At 38.7% G+C, this 15,906-nt stretch overlaps 1 non-coding gene across 1 annotated transcript; it reads right to left on the bottom strand.

Annotated features, from left to right (window-relative positions):
* Positions 1 to 2,452: 2,452 nt before the first annotated feature.
* On the bottom strand, positions 2,453 to 2,560 carry LOC112768056 (small nucleolar RNA R71). The gene has a single exon (XR_003185496.1). It is a non-coding gene; the product is annotated as a small nucleolar RNA R71 (small nucleolar RNA).
* Positions 2,561 to 15,906: the final 13,346 nt, after the last annotated feature.

Genomic DNA, 15,906 nt, shown 5'->3' on the forward strand with positions numbered 1-15,906 from the left:
GCGTAAGGTTTATTACTTGGACGACCCAGTGCACTTGCTGGTTAGTTGTGCGAAGTTGTGATAAAAAAGTTGGGATTACAATTGAGCGTACCATGTTGATGGCGCCATTGATGATCACAATTTCGTGCACCAAGTTTTTGGCGCCGTTGCCGGGGATTGTTCGAGTTTGAACAACTGACGGTTCATCTTGTTGCTCAGATTAGGTAATTTTCTTTTTGTTTTATTTTCAAAAAATTTTTCAAAAATCTTTCAAAAAAATTTCTCCTTTGTTTTTGAAAAAAATTTTTAAAATAAAAATGTTTTCGAAAATATATTTTTCTTCAAAATTTTTAAGAATGAATTCTAGAGTTTCATGAAGCATGTTGAAGCATGCTGGCTATAAAACCATGTCTAAATTCTTTTGGACAGAGGTTTTGGCTTAAAATTGAATGAATTACTCCCATATTCATGCTAAAGCTTGACTGGCTATTAAGCCATGTCTAACCCTCAGATTGGAGCTTTAGATTAAGATTGTAAGATTCCTGGAATTCATATTAAAAAATTTTGGAATCCTTATTTTTCTTTTTCAAATGATTTTCGAAAAATATAAAATAAAAATACAAAAAAAAATCATAAAATCATAAAAATCAAAAAAATATTTTTTGTGTTTCTTGTTTGAGTCTTGAGTCAACTTCAAGTTTGGTGTCAATTGCATACTCATCTTGCATTTTTCGAAAATTGCATTCATGCATTGCATTCATCATGATCTTCAAGTTGTTCTTGATAAAACCTTCTTGATTGATCTTCATATTATATTGTTTTGTGTTGTATGATGTTTTTCATATGCATTCTTGAATTCTTAGTGCCTAAGCATTAAAGATTTCTATGTTTGGTGTCTTGCATGTTTTCTTTGCATTAAAAATTTTTCAAAAATATATTTTTGATGTTCATCATGATCTTCAAAGTGTTCTTGGTGTTCATCTTGACATTCATAGCATTTTTGCATGCATTCATTGTTTTGATCCAAAATTTTCATGCATTACATCATTTTCATGTTTTTTCTCTCTCATCATTAAAAATTCAAAAATCAAAAAAATATCTTCCCCTTTTTCTCTCTTAAAATTTCAAAAATTAGATTTGACTTTTTCAAAAATTTTTAAAATCTAGTTGTTTTTATGAGTCAAATCAAATTTTCAATTTAAAAATCTTATCTTTTTCAAAAATCAAATCTTTTTCATTTTTCTTAATTTTATCTCATAATTTTCGAAAATAACATCATCAATTAATGTTTTGATTCAAAAATTTCAAGTTTGTTACTTGCTTGTTAAGAAATATTCAAACTTTAAGTTCTAGAATCATATCTCATGATTTCTTGTGAATCAAGTCATTAATTGTGATTTTAAAAATCAAACCTTTTTCAAAACTAATTTCAATCATATCTTTTTCAAAAACTTGATTTCAAAATATCTTTTCTAACTTCCTAACTCCTTATCTTTTCAAAATTTGTTTCAACTAACTAACTAACTTTTTGTTTGTTTCTTATCTTTTTCAAAACTACCTAACTAACTCTCTCTCTCTCTAATTTTCGAAAATATCTTCCCTCTTTTTCAAAATTTCTATTTTATTGACTAATTATTTTAATTTTTTATTTTAATTTTCAAAAAATTACTAACCTTTTTCAAAAACTATTTTCGAAAATCACTAACTCTTTTTCAAAAATAATTTTCGAAAATCCTTCTCCCTCATCTCCTTCTAATTATTTATTCATCTACTAACACTTCTCTTCATCTCACATCACTGCTCCTATCCTTACCTTTGTGTTTGGATTCTTTATTCTTCTTCACCCCTATTCCTTTTCTTCTTCTACTAACAATAAGGAACCTCTTTACTGTGACATAGAGGATTCCTCTTCTTTTCTTGTTCTCTTCTCTTTCTTATGAGCAGGAACAAGGAAAAAGGCATTCTTGTTGAAGCTGATCCAGAACCTGAAAGGACTCTGAAGAGAAAACTAAGAGAAGCTAAATTACAACAATCCAGAGACAACCTTATTGAAAATTTCAAACAGGAAGAGGAGATGGCAGCCGAACCCAACAACAATAATGCAAGGAGGATGCTTGGTGACTTTACTGCACCTAATTCCAATTTACATGGAAGAAGCATCTCCATCCCTACCATTGGAGCAAACAATTTTGAGCTGAAACCTCAATTAGTTTCTCTGATGCAGCAGAACTACAAGTTTCATGGACTTTCATCTGAAGATCCTTTTCAGTTCTTAACTGAATTCTTGCAGATATGTGATACTGTTAAGACTAATGGAGTAGATCCTGAAGTCTACAGGCTCATGCTTTTTCCTTTTGCTGTAAGAGACAGAGCTAGAGTATGGTTGGACTCTCAACCTAAGGATAGCCTGAACTCTTGGGATAAGCTGGTCAAGGCTTTCTTAGCCAAGTTCTTTCCTCCTCAAAAGCTGAGTAAGCTTAGAGTGGATGTTCAAACCTTCAGACAGAAAGAAGGTGAATCCCTCTGTGAAGCTTGGGAGAGATACAAGGAACTGACCAAAAAGTGTCCTTCTGACATGCTTTCAGAATGGACCATCCTGGATATATTCTATGATGGTCTGTCTGAATTAGCTAAGATGTCATTGGATACTTCTGCAGGTGGATCCATTCACCTAAAGAAAACGCCTGCAGAAGCTCAAGAACTCATTGACATGGTTGCTAATAACCAGTTCATGTACACTTCTGAGAGGAATCCTGTGAGTAATGGGACGCCTATGAAGAAGGGAGTTCTTGAAATTGATACTATGAATGCTATATTGGCTCAGAATAAAATATTGACTCAGCAAGTCAATATGATTTCTCAGAGTCTGAATGGAATACAAGCTGCATCCAACAGTACTCAAGAGGCATCTTCTGAAGAAGAAGCTTATGATCCTGAAAACCCTGCAATAGCAGAGGTGAATTACATGGGTGAACCATATGGAAATACATATAATCCCTCATGGAGAAATCACCCAAATCTCTCATGGAAGGATCAACAAAAGCCTCAACAAGGCTTTAATAATGGTGGAAGAAACAGGTTTAACAATAGTAAACCTTTTCCATCATCTTCTCAGCAACAGACAGAGAACTCTGAACAAAATACCTCTAATTTAGCAAACTTAGTCTCTGATCTGTCCAAGGCCACTGTAAGTTTCATAAATGAAACAAGGTCTTCCATTAGAAATTTAGAAGCACAAGTGGGCCAACTGAGTAAAAGGATCACTGAAATCCCTCCCTGTACTCTCCCAAGCAATACAGAAGAAAATCCAAAGGGAGAGTGCAAGGCCATTGACATAACCAAAATGGCCGAACCCAAAGAGGGAGAGGAGGACGTGAATCCCAAGGGGGAAGACCTCCTGGGACATCCAGTGATCAATAAGGAGTTTCCCTCTGAGGAACCAAAGGAATCTGAGACTCATTTAGAGACCATAGAGATTCCATTAAACCTCCTTATACCATTCATGAGCTCTGATGAGTATTCCTCTTCTGAAGAGAATGAGGATGTTACTGAAGAGTAAGTTACCAAGTACCTTGGTGCAATCATGAAGCTGAATGCCAAATTATTTGGTATTGAGACTTGGGAAGATGAACCTCCCTTGTTCACCAATGAACTAAGTGATCTGGATCAACTGACATTGCCTCAGAAGAAACAGGATCCTGGAAAGTTCCTAATACCTTGTACCATAGGCACCATGATCTTTGAAAAAGCTCTGTGTGACCTTGGTTCAGGGATAAACCTCATGCCCCTCTCTGTAATAGAGAAACTGGGAATCTTTGGGGTGCAAACTGCTAAAATCTCATTAGAGATGGCAGACAATTCAAGAAAACAAGCTTATGGACAAGTAGAGGACGTGTTAGTAAAGGTTGAAGGTCTTTACATCCCTGCTGATTTCATAGTCCTAGATACTGGGAGGGATGAGGATGAATCCATCATCCTTGGAAGACCCTTCCTAGCCACAGCAAGAGCTGTGATTGATGTTGACAGAGGTGAACTAGTCCTTCAATTGAATGAGGACTCCATTGTGTTTAAAACTCGAGGTCATCCTTCTGTAAACATGGAGAAGAAGCATAAAAAGCTTCTCTCACTACAGAGTCAACCAGAGCCCCCACAGTCAAACTCTAAGTTTGGTGTTGGAGAGTCTCAACAATGCTCTGAACATCTGTGAGGCTCCATGAGAGCCCACTGTCAAGCTATTGACATTAAAGAAGCGCTTGTTGGGAGGCAACCCAATTTTTATCTAATTTATATTTTTATTGTTTTTCATGTTTTATTAGGTTCATGATCATGTGGAGTCACAAAATAAATAAAAAAATTGAAAACGAAATCAAAAACAGCAGAAGAAAAATCACACTCTGAAGGAAGACCTTACTGGTGTTTAAACGCCAGTAAGATGCATCTGGCTGGCGTTCAACGCCAGAACAGAGCATGGTTCTGGCGCTGAACGCCCAAAATGGGCAGCATCTGGGTGTTTGAACGCCAGAATTGTACCCTGGAGAAGAGCTGGCGCTGAACGCCCAGAACAAGCATAGTTTTGGCGTTCAACGCCAGAAATGGGCAACAAATGGGCGTTCAACGCCCAGAACAAGCACCAATCTGGCGCTGAACGCCCAGAGTTGTGTGCAAGGGCATTTTGCATGCCTAATTTGGTGCAAAGTTGTAAATCCTTGAACACCTCAGGATCTGTGGACCCCACAGGATCACCTCAGGATCTGTGGACCCCATAGGATCCCCACTTACTTCTTCTCACCCCTCTTTCACACAATCCCATAAACACTCTTCCCCAAAACTCTTCACCAATCACCTCAATCTCTCTTCCCTATCACCACTACACCACTCACATCCATCCACTCTTCCCCATAAACCTACCTCATAAACCCCACCTACCTTCAAAATTCAAAAGCAATTTGCCACCCAAAACCCACCCTTATGGCCGAACCTTATCCCCCCTCCCTTCCCTATATATAGCCCTCCATTCCTCCTCATTTTCACACAACACAACCCTCTCTTCCCCTTCTTGGCTGAAACACATCTCTCTCCCTCTCCTCCATTTCTTCTTCTTCTTCTTCATCTCTTCTTTCTTCTCTTGCTCGAGGGCGAGCAAAATTCTAAGTTTGGTGTGGTAAAAGCATAAGCTTTTTGTTTTTCCATTACCATTGATGGCACCTAAGACCGGAGAATCCTCTAGAAAAGGGAAAGGGAAGACAAAAGCTTCCACCTCCGAGTCATGGGAGATGGAAAGATTCATCTCCAAAGCTCATCAAGACCACTTCTATGATGTTGTGGCCAAGAAGAAGGTGATCCCTGAGGTCCCTTTCAAGCTCAAGAAGAATGAGTATCCAGAGATCCGACATGAAATCCAAAGAAGAGGTTGGGAAGTTCTAACAAAACCCATCCAACAAGTCGGCATCCTAATGGTTCAAGAGTTCTATGCCAATGCATGGATCACTAGGAACCATGATCAAAGTAAGAACCCAAACCCAAAGAATTATATTACAATGGTTCGGGGGAAATACTTAGATTTTAGTCCGAAAAATATGAGGTTGGCGTTTAACTTGCCTATGATGCAAGGAGATGCACGCCCCTACACTAGAAGGGTCAACTTTAATCAAAGGTTGGACCAAGTCCTCATGGACATATGTGTGGAAGGAGCTCAATGGAAGATTGACTCCAAAGGCAAGCCGGTTCAACTAAGAAGACTGGACCTCAAGCCTGTGGCTAGAGGATGGTTGGAGTTCATCCAACGCTCCATCATCCCCACTAGCAACCGATCTGAAGTTACTGTGGATCGGGCCATCATGATTCATAGCATCATGATTGGAAAGGAAGTAGAAGTTCATGAAGTCATCTCTCTTGAACTCTACAAAATGGCCGAAAAGTCCTCCCCCATGGCAAGGCTAGCTTTTTCTCATCTTATTTTCCATCTATGTTACTCAGCTGGAGCTTTCATAGAAGGAGACATTCCCATTGAGAAAGAGAAGCCCATCACTAAGAAAAGGACGGAGCAAGCAAGAGAGCCCATTCATGGAGCTCAAGAGGCGCAGGAAGCTCATCACTATGAGATCCCGGAGATGCCTCAAATGCATTTTCCTCCACAAAACTATTGGGAGCAAATCAACACCTCTCTAGGAGAATTAAGTTCCAACATGGGACAACTAAGGGTGGAACATCAAGAGCACTCCATCATCCTTCATAAAATTAGAGAAGATCAAAAAGCAATGAGGGAGGAGCAACAAAGACAAGGAAGAGACATAGAAGAGCTCAAGGACATCATTGGTTCCTCAAGAAGGAAACGCCACCATCACTAAGGTGGACTCATTCCTTGTTCTTATATTCTCTGTTTTTTGTTTTCTCTATGTTAAGTGCTTATCTAAGTTTGTGTCTTATTACATGATCATTAGTAGTTAGTAACTCTGTCTTAAAGTTATGAATGTCCTATGAATCCATCACCTCTCTTAAATGAAAAATGTTTTAATTCAAAAGAACAAGAAGTACATGAGTTTTGAATTTATCCTTGAACTTAGTTTAATTATATTGATGTGGTGACAATACTTTTTATTTTCTGAATGAATGCTTGAACAGTGCATATGTCTTTTGAAGTTGTTGTTTAAGAATGTTAAATATGTTGGCTCTTGAAAGAATGATGACAAGGAGACATGTTATTTGATAATCTGAAAAATCATAAAAATGATTCTTGAAGCAAGAAAAAGCAGCAAAGAACAAAGCTTGCAGAAAAAAAATATAGGCGAAAGAAAAAAAATAGAAAAAAAAATAAAAGAAAAAGCCAAAAGCTCTTAAAACCAAGAGGCAAGAGCAAAAAGCCAGTAACCCTTAAAACCAAAAGGCAAGGGTAAATAAAAAGGATCCCAAGGCTTTGAGCATCAGTGGATAGGAGGGCCTAAAGGAATAAAATCCTGGCCTAAGTGGCTAAACCAAGCTGTCGCTAACCATGTGCTTGTGGCGTGTAGGTGTCAAGTGAAAACTTGAGACTGAGCGGTTAAAGTCAAGGTCCAAAGCAAACAAAAAAAAAAGAGTGTGCTGAAGAACCCTGGACACCTCTAATTGGGGACTTTAGCAAAGTTGAGTCACAATCTGAAAAGGTTCACCCAGTTATGTGTCTGTGGCATTTATGTATCCGGTGGTAATACTGGAAAACAAAGTGCTTAGGGCCACGGCCAAGACTCATAAAATAGCTGTGTTCAAGAATCATCATACTGAACTAGGAGAATCAATAATACTATCTGAACTTTGAGTTTCTATAGATGCCAATCATTCTGAACTTCAATGGATAAAGTGAGATGCCAAAACTATTCAAGAGGCAAAAAGCTACAAGTCCCGCTCATCTGATTGGAGCTATGTTTCATTGATAGTTTGGAATTTATAGTATATTCTCTTCTTTTTATCCTATTTGATGTTCAGTTGCTTGGGGACAAGCAACAATTTAAGTTTGGTGTTGTGATGAGCGGATAATTTATACGCTTTTTGGCATTGTTTTTAGTATGTTTTGAGTAGAATCTAGTTACTTTTAGGGATGTTTTCATTAGTTTTTATGTTAAATTCACATTTCTAGACTTTACTATGAGTTTGTGTGTTTTTCTGTGATTTCAGGTATTTTCTGGCTGAAATTGAGGGACTTGAGCAGAAATCAGATTCAGAGGTTGAAGAAGGACTGCTGATGCTGTTGGATTCTGACCTCCCTGCACTCAAAGTGGATTTTCTGGATCTACAGAACTCAAAATGGCACGCTTCCAATTGCGTTGGAAAGTAGTCATCCAGGACTTTCTAGAAATATATAATAGTCCATACTTTGAACGAGTTTAGATGATGTAAAAGGGCGTTGAACGCCAGTTCTATGCTGTTGTCTGGAGTTAAACGCCAGAAACAAGTCACAAACCAGAGTTGAACGCCAGAAATACGTTACAACCTGGCGTTCAACTTCAGAAAGAGCCTCTGCACGTGTAACATTCAAGCTCAGCCCAAGCACACACAAAGTGGGCCCCGAAAGTGGATTTATGCATCAATTACTTACTTCTGTAAACCCTAGTAACTAGTTTATTATAAATAGGACTTTTTACTATTGTATTAGACATCTTTGGACGCCTAGTTCTTAGATCAGAGGGGCTGGCCATTCGGCCATGCTTGGACCTTTCACTTATGTATTTTCAACGGCAGAGTTTCTGCACTCCATAGATTAAAGTGTGGAGCTCTGCTGTTCCTCAAAGATTAATGCAAAGTACTACTGTTTTTCTATTCAATTCAACTTATTCCGCTTCTAAGATATTCATTCGCACTTCAACCTGAATGTGATGAACGTGACAATCATCATCATTCCCTATGAACGCGTGCCTGACAACCACTTCCGTTCTACCTTAGATTGAATGAGTATCTCTTGGATCTCTTAATCAGAATCTTCGTGGTATAAGCTAGATTGATGGCGGCATTCATAAGAGTCCGGAAAGTCTAAACCTTGTCTGTGGTATTCCGAGTAGGACTCTGGGATTGAATGACTGTGACAAACTTCAAACTCGCGAGTGCTGGGCGGAGTGACAGACGCAAAAGGAGGGTGAATCCTATTCCAGTATGATCGAGAACCTCAGATGATTAGCCGTGCTGTGACAGAGCATTTGGACCATTTTCACAAGAGGATAGGATGCAGCCATTAACAAGGGTGATGCCTCCAGACGATTAGCCATGCAGTGACAGCGCATCGGACCATTTTCCAGAGAGGATCAAAAGTAGCCATTGACAAAGGTGATGTCCTTACATACAGCCAGCAATGGAAAGGAGTAAGACTGATTGGATGAAGACAGCAGGAAAGCAGAGGTTTAGAGGGACGAAAGCATCTCCATGCATTTATCTGAAATTCTCACCAAGGATTTACATAAGTATCTCTATCCCTATTTTGTTACTAATATTTGAAAACTCCATAACCATTCTATATCCGCCTGACTGAGATTTACAAGATGACCATAGTTTGCTTCATACCAACAATCTCCGTGGGATCGACCCTTACTCGCGTAAGGTTTATTACTTGGACGACCCAGTGCACTTGCTGGTTAGTTGTGCGAAGTTGTGATAAAAAAGTTGGGATTACAATTGAGCGTACCATGTTGATGGCGCCATTGATGATCACAATTTCGTGCACCAATGGGTAAGATTTTTGGGTCGGATCAAGAGAAATATTAGCTAAAAGTGCTACTTTTTTTTAAAAAATGTAAAGAAAAATTAAACGGGCCACCCGTTTAGCCCGCGGGCTAGCACGTTTAACCCGTCATTTTTTTCGGATTAATCGGGCTCAGCCCGTTTAGCCCGAAATAAACAGCCTTAATTTTAGTGACAAAGTCCGTCCATTTAAACGGATAAACGGACTGGCCCGATGGGTTTAGCCCATTTTGACGACCCTATAGTCATGAGCTCACCAGTGCAGTTGAAATCTGGGTCACCACCGGCACAGCCATGCTCAATTTGGAAGCTATTTACAGTAGCCTCCATCTCCATTGGACTCTACTTTATTTCGGCTATACAGATATTTTGGCTACCACCCATTTACCACATTCTCGGAGTGCCAGACAGATGGATCTCTTTTGCAGCTTTGTTCTCCAACCCGCCATTACCTACTATTGAATCCGATGCAGGCGCCACCGTCTTTTTATCATTGCCAATGCCATCTCCATCACCATAGTTCTTTTGGCGATAGGCTTCACCACAGACATCGGCTATGCCTTTGGTGACAACCTCTCCAAGAAAATTTTGCCATGCACCATAGTCATTTTTACGATCGGATTCTGGATGTTGGACGCCTCGATCGTGTTGACCAAGGCCTCCTGCCGAGCCTTCCTTATTGACCTTGCCAGCCGCGACGAACGGAAGATCAGACTGGCAAACATGTTCTCCACATTCTTCATGGCAGTGGGAAACCTGATGGGTTACTTCTCTGCGTTCGTGAATTACGAGAATACGTTCCCATTCACGGAGACAAAAGCATGCCACTTTGACTACTGTATATGGGTGAAAGGCGTATTATTCTTATCGATCATCCTCCTCTTCCCCCTCACGTTTTCTCCTCCTCAAGTAATGTCGGCTTATCCCGGATGAAGTATAGAACCACAGTTTTCAAGGAGTGTATTAAATTACTCTCCCACCTTAGCCCATGACAACAATAAAGAAGTCTCGTGGCCTACAAATTCAGCCTAACAAAATACATAAATTCAATTACAATTTTAGTCTTTATTATCTTATCTTATCTTATCCTTATCTTATCTTTAGTTGCTCTTATCTTATCTTTATTTGCTTTTATCTTTCATAGAACAATGTTCTATATATATTTAGTTTTACCCTCATAGTTTACAATCTTCAATACAATTCAATCATTCAATCAATAATCAATAAAAGTTCTTTTCTTTGCTTTTCCTATTGTTTCACAATTTTATCATGGTATCAGAGCCTTGGTATCCTCCTTGAGAAGGATATATAAGTTATCATTTTTTCGGTGATAAATCACCATGCTTCTTTTTTCAACCTCCTCCCACAATAAATAATCATAGATTTAGTTACATGCATCCAAGTGAAAATCCTACCACAGTTTTGGTTATCCAGGTTCTTTACTAGCAATTTCGTCTGGGCCTCCTTTCTTCCGGCAGTTCCGTCTGCATTCTATTTTAGCAGTTCCATCTCCACTCTTATCGCGCTCTATGCACTCTCTTTCTTATCGCGCTCTATGCGCCCTCTCTTATTGCGCTCTACGCACTTATTTTTTCATTTTTCCTTTTAAAGATCGCTGCTCAAGCACAGCATCTCCTTTTATATTTTTGCCGCCGGCAGCTCAAGCTCCGCCGCACGCATCTTCCTCTGCGTCACCACGTCAGACGCGCTTTTCTCAACAATTTCATCAGAACTTACCGAAGCTGTGGATTATTGACATCTTCCATCCACCAGCTTGCGGGGGCGTATTAAATTACTCTCCCATATTAGCCCATGACAACAATAAAGAAGTCTAGTGGCCCACAAATTCAGTCCAACAGAATAAATAAATTCAGTTACAATTTTATCATGGTATCAGAGCCTTGGTATCCTCCTTGAGAAGGATATATAAGTTATCATTTTTTTGTATAAGATCAAAATTCATTCTGTGCTATGAACCTTACTCATAATTACAGCGTGTTTAGGCCGTTAAATTCATTACATGACACAATTCTATTCATCTAATAAAATAAAAGTTTGGGACCACACCCATAGAATAGAATAATCTACCCCCCCCCCCCAAACCAAATACTATAAATAGAAAAAGAAAAATAATCAAAATTAAACAATTGAATTGAAAGCTTGATGCATACTATCACCAACCCTAGTTTGAAAAATTCCAGTAATGTGATCTTCAGCCTTATGTAGTAAATTGATGTGATGCGATTTATTCCAGCTAAAATTGTATATTAAACTAAGGCAACAAGCTTAATAACTCATAATGCACTCGTAAAAAAAAATCTGGATATTATTCCTTTCTCATGTGTGTTTAGCAAAAAATACTACATAGTCTGAGTCATGAGCTCACCAGTGCAGTTGGAATCCGGATCACCACCGGCACAGCCATGCTCAATTTGGAAGCTATTTATAGTAGCCTCCATCTCCGTTGGACTCTACTTTATTTTAGCTCACAGATGTTTTGGCTACCACCCATTTACCACATTCTCGGAGTGCCAAATAGATGGATCTCTTTTGCTGCTTTGTTCTCCAACCCGCCATTACCTAGTATAGAATCCGATGCAGGCGCCACTGTCTTTTTATCATTGCCAGTGCCATCTCCATCACCATAGCTCTTTTGGCGATAGGCTTCGCCGCAGACATCGGCTATGCCTTTGGTGACAACCTCTCCAAGAAAATTCTGCCACGCACCATAGTCATTTTTATGATCGGATTCTGGATGTTGGACGCCTCAATCGTGTTGACCAAGGCCTCCTGCCAAGCCTTCCTTATTGACTCTGCCAGCCGCAACGAACGGAAGATCAGACTGGTAAACACGTTCTCTACATTCTTCATGGCAGTGAAAAATCTGATGGGTTACTTCTCTGCGTTCGTAAATTACGAGAATACGTTCCCATTCACGGAGACAAAAGCATGCCACTCTGACTACTGTATATGGGTGAAAGGCGTATTATTCTTATCGATCATCCTCCTCTTCCCCCTCACGTTTTCTCCTCCTCAAGTAATGTCGGCTTATCCCGGATGAAGTATAGAACCACAGTTTTCAAGGAGTGTATTAAATTACTCTCCCACCTTAGCCCATGACAATAATAAAGAAGTCTAGTGGCCCACAAATTCAGTCCAACAGAATAAATAAATTCAATTACAATTTTATCATGGTATCAGAGCCTTGGTATCCTCCTTGAGAAGGATATATAAGTTATCATTTTTTTGTATAAGATCAAAATTCATTCTGTGCTATGAACCTTACTCATAATTACAGCGTGTTTAGGCTGTTAAATTCATTACATGACACAATTCTATTCATCTAATAAAATAAACGTTTGGGACCACACCCATAGAATAGAATAATCTACCCCCCAAACCAAATACTATAAATAGAAAAAGAAAAATAATCGAAATTAAACAATTGAATTGAAAGCTTGATGCATACTATCACCAACCCTAGTTTGAAAAATTCCAGTAATGTGATCTTCAGCCTTATGTAGTAAATTGATGTGATGCGATTTATTCCAGCTAAAATTGTATATTAAACTAATGCAACAAGCTTAATAACTCATAATGCACTCGTAAAAAAAATCTGGATATTATTCCTTTCTCATGTGTGTTTAGCAAAAAATACTACATAGTCTGAGTCATGAGCTCACCAGTGCAGTTGGAATCCGGATCACCACCGGCACAGCCATGCTCAATTTGGAAGCTATTTATAGTAGCCTCCATCTCCGTTGGACTCTACTTTACTTTGGCTACACAGATGTTTTGGCTACCACCCATTTACCACATTCTCGGAGTGCCAGATAGATGGATCTCTTTTGCTGCTTTGTTCTCCAACCCGCCATTACCTAGTATAGAATCCGATGCAGGCGCCACTGTCTTTTTATCATTGCCAGTGCCATCTCCATCACCAAAGCTCTTTTGGCGATAGGCTTCGCCGCAGACATCGGCTATGCCTTTGGTGACAACCTCTCCAAGAAAATTCTGCCACGCACCATAGTCATTTTTATGATTGGATTCTGGATGTTGGACGCCTCAATCGTGTTAACCAAGGCCTCCTGCCAATCCTTCCTTATTGACCTTGCCAGCCGCAACGAACGGAAGATCAGACTGGTAAACACGTTCTCTACATTCTTCATGGCAGTGAAAAACCTGATGGGTTACTTCTCTGCGTTCGTAAATTACGAGAATATGTTCCCATTCACGTAGAAAAAAGCATGCCACTCTGACTACTGCATATGGGTGAAAGGTGTATTATTCTTATCGATCATCCTCCTCTTCCCCCTCATGTGTCTCCTCCTCAAGTAATGCCGGCTTATCTTGGATAAAGTATAGAACCACAGTTTTCAAGAAGCGTATTAAATTACTCTCCCACCTTAGCCCATAACAACAATAAAGAAGTCTCGTGGCCTACAAATTCAGCCCAACAGAATACATAAATTCAATTACAATTTTAGTATTTATTATCTTATCTTATCTTATCTTTATCTTATCTTTATTTGCTTTTATCTTTCATAGAACAATGTTCTATATATATTTAGTTTTACCCTCATTATTTACAACACACTTCAATACAATTCAATCATTCAATAAATAATTAATAAAAGTTCTTTTCTTTGCTTTTCCTATTGTTTCACAATTTTATCATGGTATCAGAGCCTTGGTATCCTCCTTGAGAAGGATATATAAGTTATCATTTTTTTATATAAGATCAAAATTCATTCTGTGCTATGAACCTTATTCATAATTACAGCGTGTTTAGGCCGTTAAACTCATTACATGACACAATTTTATTCATCTAATAATCAAACCGTTTGTGATCACACCCATAGAATAGAATAATCTAACCCCCAAACCCAAAACTATAAATAGAAAAAGAAAAATAATCGAAATTAAACAATTAAATTGAAAGCTTGACGCATACTATCACCAACCCTAGTTTGGAAATATTCCAGCAATGTGATCTTCAGCCTTATGTAGTAAATTGATATGATGCGATTTATTCCAGCTAAACTTGTATATTAAACTGATGCAACAAGCTTAATAACTCATAATGCACTCGTAAAAAAAATCTGGATATTATTCCTTTCTCTTGTGTGTTTAGCAAAAAATACTACATAGTCATAGGGCTGTCAAACGGGCTAGCCCGGCCCGTTAAGTCTGCTGGTTAAACGGGCTGACCCATTTAAGTCCGCTTTATTCGCGGGCCAAAATTTTCTAGCCCGGACCGTTTATGGTCAGCTCGTTTATCATTTTATTTTATTTTTTGAAAAATATTTTGACAAAAAATACCATTTTTAAGTCAAAAACCATTAAAAATTAATATTTTTTGTTGATGGATCAGATTTTCGGGTCGAATCGGGAGAAATATTAGCTAAAAGTGCTACTTTTTTTTTAAATGTAAAAAAAATTAAACGGGCCACCCGTTTAGCCCGCGGGCTAGCACGTTTAACCCGTCATTTTTTTCGGGTTAATCGGGCTCAGCCCGTTTAGCCCAAAATTTAAACGGGCTTAATTTTAGTGGCAAAGTCCGCCATTTAAATGGATAAACGGACTGGCCCGATGGGTTTAGCCCATTTTGACGATCCTATAGTCATGAGCTCACCAGTGCAGTTGGAATCCGGGTCACCACCGGCATAGCCATGCTCAATTTGGAAGCTATTTACAGTAGCCTCCATCTCCATTGGACTCTACTTTATTTCGGCTATACAGATGTTTTGGCTACCACCCATTTACCACATTCTCGGAGTGCCAGATAGATGGATCTCTTTTGCAGCTTTGTTCTCCAACCCGCCATTACCTACTATTGAATCCGATGCAGGCGCCACCGTCTTTTTATCATTGCCGGTGCCATCTCCATCACCATAGCTCTTTTGTCAATAGGCTTCGCCGCAGACATCGGCTATGCCTTTGGTGACAACCTCTCCAAGAAAATTTTGCAACGCACCATAGTCATTTTTACGATCAGATTCTGGATGTTGGACGCCTCGATCGTGTTGACCAAGGCCTCCTGCCAAGCCTTCCTTATTGACCTTGCCAGCCGCGACGAACGGAAGATCAGACTGGCAAACACACTTGAATACAATTCAATCATTCAATTAATAATCAATAAAAGTTCTTTTCTTTGCTTTTCCTATTGTTTCACAATTTTATCATGGTATCAGAGCCTTGGTATCCTCCTTGAGAAGGATATATAAGTTATCATTTTTTTATATAAGATCAAAATTCATTCTGTGCTATGAACCTTATTCATAATTACAGCGTGTTTAGGCCGTTAAACTCATTACATGACACAATTTTATTCATCTAATAATCAAACCGTTTGTGATCACACCCATAGAATAGAATAATCTAACCCCCAAACCCAAAACTATAAATAGAAAAAGAAAAATAATCGAAATTAAACAATTAAATTGAAAGCTTGACGCATACTATCACCAACCCTAGTTTGGAAATATTCCAGCAATGTGATCTTCAGCCTTATGTAGTAAATTGATATGATGCGATTTATTCCAGCTAAACTTGTATATTAAACTGATGCAACAAGCTTAATAACTCATAATGCACTCGTAAAAAAAATCTGGATATTATTCCTTTCTCTTGTGTGTTTAGCAAAAAATACTACATAGTCATAGGGCTGTCAAACGGGCTAGCCCGGCCCGTTAAGTCTGCTGGTTAAACGGGCTGACCCATTTA

This window comes from Arachis hypogaea, chromosome 17 (assembly GCF_003086295.3).
Source record: "Arachis hypogaea cultivar Tifrunner chromosome 17, arahy.Tifrunner.gnm2.J5K5, whole genome shotgun sequence".
In the NCBI taxonomy this organism is placed as follows: domain Eukaryota; kingdom Viridiplantae; phylum Streptophyta; class Magnoliopsida; order Fabales; family Fabaceae; genus Arachis; species Arachis hypogaea.